This window comes from Ovis canadensis, chromosome 7, assembly GCF_042477335.2.
Source record: "Ovis canadensis isolate MfBH-ARS-UI-01 breed Bighorn chromosome 7, ARS-UI_OviCan_v2, whole genome shotgun sequence".
Taxonomy (NCBI): domain Eukaryota; kingdom Metazoa; phylum Chordata; class Mammalia; order Artiodactyla; family Bovidae; genus Ovis; species Ovis canadensis.
Genome location: NC_091251.1, coordinates 28,054,728 through 28,059,852, shown reverse-complemented (window position 1 = coordinate 28,059,852; position 5,125 = coordinate 28,054,728).

Here is a 5,125-nt window from a genome sequence, read left to right as displayed (position 1 = left end):
TTATCCACCCCTATAAAAACTGAAAAGACCCTGACGCAGGGAAAGATTGAAGGCAGGAGGAAAGGAGGACAACAGAGGATGAGATCATTGGATGGCATCACCAACTCGATGGACATGAGTCTGAGCAAGCTCAGAGTTGGTGATGGACAGGGAAGTTGGTGATGGACAGGGAAGCCTGGCGTGCTGCAGTCCATGGGGTCGCAAAGAGTCCGACACGACTGAACGACTGAACTGATAAAAACTGACAACCCCATACCCTGGTGCTGCTCTTGCCTTCTCAGATGGCCCACACTCTGTCTGTGGACTATATTTCTCTCTAAATAAATCCACTTCTTACATATCACTTTGTCTCTCACTGAGTTCTTTCTGCTCTGAGACATCAAGAACCTGAGCATCATTAATTCCTGAGGCCAGGTGTGCTCTCAGTTAAAAGACCATGGGTTCAAGTCCCAATCTGAGTTGCAGTTTCACCTGGACCTATGTTTCTCAGTGTTACCTGACTCTAAATTTCTTTCTTTGCTGTCTGTGGACACACCTTTATCTCTATCCTAGAATTGCCCCCAAAGTTGAACACAGTCCCTACTCTGCTGCCCACTGGCCCTGCTCCCACAAGGCAGCTTTGGGTAATAGACATTTATTGGCGATTTGGGAAATAGATTACATTGGAGAGAAGACTGAATTGCAGGGCTGCAGTCCAGAGATCTCTTTGTTCTTAAAAATCTTCCCCAATTTTTTACAGACCAGGGCATTAGTCTCTGATCAGATTACTTGGTTTTCCTTTTGCCTCTCTCCTTTGTTCTTCCTCATTCCCAAATTCTTCATTTATTTATTTATTTGCCTCACCATGCAGCATGTGGGATCTTAGTTCCCCAACTAGGGATTGAACCCAAGCCCCTGCAGTGGAAGCGTGGAATCCTAACCACTGGTCTGCCAGTGAATTCCTCCTGAATTTTTGTTCAATTCTTAGGCAGAGCTATTTAGCTATCTTTGTTTTTTCCTCCCCACCCATGTCCTTAGGGCCTCACCGTCTATCCCCAAGGGGCCTATCAAGGTATTTTCCTAAACAATGACATTTCCTTCCTGAAAAGGAACTCTGGTGCCAGCTGATAAAATAATGACTTCTCTTATCTGCTTCAAGAATGACAAGGTTGCCAGATCTTGTTTATTCTTCAGAGGATCTGACATTAGTTGAGCCTTCTGGCAAATGGGGAAAGCAACCTGTCTGTGTCCCTGGTAATTTAGGTTTGTACCCGCTATGTCATTTGATTTGATGCTCGGAAGTTTGGGAGAAAGAGTAGGTAGCTCTGAGTAGCTCATTTTACGTTGGGCAAAAACAGCGTTTAGAAACGACAAGTGACTGGATACATGCGCTTCTAGGCTCAATCTTGAACCCAGATCCAGCTCATTCAGTTGTCTTTCCCCTAAGAGTTTTCATGAAAATTGAAAATGTCCCTGGTTTATTAGCCAGGTAAGCTGTTTTGAGAATGAACTTGGTGTCCCTGCGAAGAAGGTCAAAAGAGACATGGGTTATTTGACAGATAGGTTTTACATAAATGCTGGAAGAAAAGATAAGCTGTCAGCAGATGCTCTTCTGTGCTAAGACTGAAATGTTAGCCTCCTCAAGATAACCATCTTCAGGCCATTAGGAAAGACTAAGGCTGCAGAGGAATCCAGCCAGATTGCTAGGTATGCGCCTCCTTCTCCCTGCCTTGGGTGCCTTGCCCTTTTCTCTCCCACCCCAACCTTATCCTTCTTCGAGCCCACTTTCCACTCCTCAGGATCCTCTGGGAAGCCATCCTGAACAGCCTCATACAGATGGAATCTTTCTTTCCTGGAAATCCCACTGGCAACTACTCTCTCTGCTTTGCACCAATTAGTATGTTCTAGATCAGTGGCTTCCAAACTTGGTTGATTGCGCCCTACAGTGAAAGGCAATGGCACCCCACTCCAGTACTCTTGCCTGGAAAATCCCATGGACAGAGGAGCCTGGTAGGCTGCAGTCCATGGGGTGGCACAGAGTCGGACACGACTGAAGCGACTTAGCAGCAGTAGCAGCAGCAGCAACAGTGAAAAACACATATTTTTTTCATTTCAGTACACTCCCCCCTCCCCCAACACAGAAAGCAATACACACACTAGCAATGCACAAAGTTTCATGCACAGATGTGCTGTGCTGTGCTAAGTTGCTTAAGTCATGCCCTACTTTGCGACCCCACAGACTGTAGCCTGCAAGGCTCCTCTGTCCACAGCGCTTCCCAGGCAAGAATACTAGAGTGGGTTGCCATTTCCTTCTCCAGGGATCTTCCCCTTCCAGATATTGAAGCGGGGTCTCCCGCGTTGTAGGCAGACTCTTTACTGTTTGAGCCGCCAGGGAAGCCCATCTTATTTCATATGGTGGACACTAGTATTTCCTTCCTGTTCTACTTAGTGCTTTCTTATTCTATGATACTAAAAAAAAAAAAATGCTGGTTGTAACACATTAAATTGATTTCAAGACCCACTAAGAATAATCCTTCCTTTGTGCATGAGTGCTAAGTCACTTCAGTCGTGTCTGATTCTGAGCAGCTCTGTGGACTGTAGCCCACCAGGCTCCTCTGTATGGGATTCTCCAGGCAAGAATACTGGACTGGGTTGCCGTGTCCTTCTCCAAGGGATCTTCCCGACCCAGGGATTGAACCCACATCTCCTCCTTGCCTGCATTGGCAGGCAGGTTGTTTACCACTAACACCACCCGCGAAGCCCAATCATTCCTTTGATCTCTCTGCAATTCAGTGTGACATTTTATCATATTCTGCAGCCTCCCTCCACCTCCTGACTCTCGATCTGATTCTCCAGATCAGCTCACCTGAGTACTCTCAGAAGCTCCTCACAGCCTCTTGCCCAACGTGTCTCTCTTTTCCATCCTCCTCACGGATTTTTCGAAAATGTAAATTTCATCTGATCATTCTGACGCTTCTAAGGCTTTCCATTGCTTAAAACTGCCTCCCAAATAAATAGCCCAAGGAGAAGGCCCTTTGCAGACAATCCCCTTGCCAGCCTTTTCCTTAGCTCCAGCAACTCAAGGCCCCCTCAAGTCCACTGTTTCCTTTCTCTGTGACTTTGCACACACTGTTCCCTGCCTGGAAGGCCCCTCTCTCTCTTCTCTAGTGGAAAACTACTTTCACTTTAAGAACTCAGATTACTAGAAAGAAGGAAATCCTGTCATCTGTGACAGCACGAATGGACCCTGAGCGCACTATGCTAGGTGAGATAAGCCAGACAAAGACAAATATTGTTTGTGGAATCAAAAAAAGCCAAATTTGTAGAAACAGAGACTAGAATGGTGGTCACCAGAATGTGGGGGCTGGGGGGTGGAGGTGGGGTGGGGCAGGGGTTTTGGGAATGCTGGTCAAAGGGTACCAACTTGTAAGATGGGGATCTAATGTACATCTAGTGATTATAGTTAATAATACTGTATCATGTACTTCAAAATTGCTACAAATTTTTTTTAAGATTAAAAAAATATATTTACTTGGCTGCACTGGGTCTTAGTTGCAGCATGCAGGATCTTCAGCTGTGGCACGTGGGATGGGATTGAACCTTGGGCCCCTGCATTGGGAGCACAAAGTCTTAGCCACTGGACCACCAGGGAAGTCCTGCTAATAGATGGGAAATGTGCTCACTACAAAAAAGAAATGGCAGGTTTGATCCCCGGTCAAGGAACCAATGGAGAAAGAAATGGCAACCCACTCCAGTATTCTTGCCTGGAGGATCCCAGGGACAGAGGAGCCTGGCAGGCCATGGTCCATAGGGTGGCAGAGAGTCGGAAAAGACTGAAGTGACTAAGCACGCAAAGGAACTAAGACCCTGCTGCTGTTGCTGCTGCTAAGTCACTTCAGTCGTGTCTGACTCTGTGCAACCCCGTAGATGGCAGCCCACCAGGCTCCCCCGTCCCTGGGATTCTCCAGGCAAGAACACTGAAGTGGCCATTTCTTTCTCCAATGCATGAAAGCATGCTGCATAGCTGCAAAAAAAAAAGAATAGCAATGGTAATGACTTGATTGGGCTTCCCCAATGGTTCAGGGGGTAAAGAATCTGCCTGCAGTGCAGGAGACATAGGAGACATGGGTTCGATCTCTGGATTGGGAAGATCCCCTGGAGGAGGGCATGGCAACCCACTCTACTATTCTTTCCTGGAAAATCCCATGGACAGATTAGTCTGACGGACTACAGTAAATGGGGTTGCCAAGAGTCAGACACAACTGAGTGATTTAAGCACACGTGAACAGTGATTTAATAAAGATGTAAGCTAACACCATGGTGGTGGTCATACTGCAGTACACAAACACATCAAATCCTTAAACTTACACAATGTTATATGTCAATTATATCTCAATAAACAAAAAATAAAACTCAGATTACTGTCACCATGAGGTTGGTGTTTTGATTGTTCCTATATAGTGCTCTGATCTATTACGTATTATACTGAATTATAATTACTCATTCACATGTCTGCGTCTTGAGAGATGCGGGCCAGGAATTTGTGTATCTCAACTGGTTTTATATCACTGGCGCCTAATGTAATGTCATTATCCAGCAAATGCTAACTGAAAATTAGCAAAGGAACACTGTTCTCCAGGGACTTCCCTGGTGGTCCAGTGGCTAAGTTTCCTTGCACCCAATGCAGGGGCCTGGGTTTGATCCCTGGTGGGGGAACTAGATCCCACATGCTGTAACTAAGACTCAGAGCAGCCAAATAAATAAAAATCAGTATTAGAAAGAAATGAATTCTTTGTATAAGAAAAAGAACACTGTTCTCCAGTTCCATGTCATTAATTAAATTTCCCCAGTTCTATATTATCTTAATCTGTGGCCATTTTAATGATCCTGTTGTGTATGTGTGTGTGCACGTATGCATGTTGGTGAGGTGGGGGGAGGGTGAGAGGATGGGTTTTGTAAACAGCTGTTGATCTTATTGTGTCTGAGATATCTCCTCCCAGCCAGAGATATTCACTGCCTCAGGGAAAACTAAGATTCTGAGAGCAGGAATGTGTAACAAATAAACAATCAATAATCAGATTTTGACTTTCCAAATGTAATTTCCAAAATTCGTGGTTGAAACAATAGTTTTGACAGCCTAGGGTTT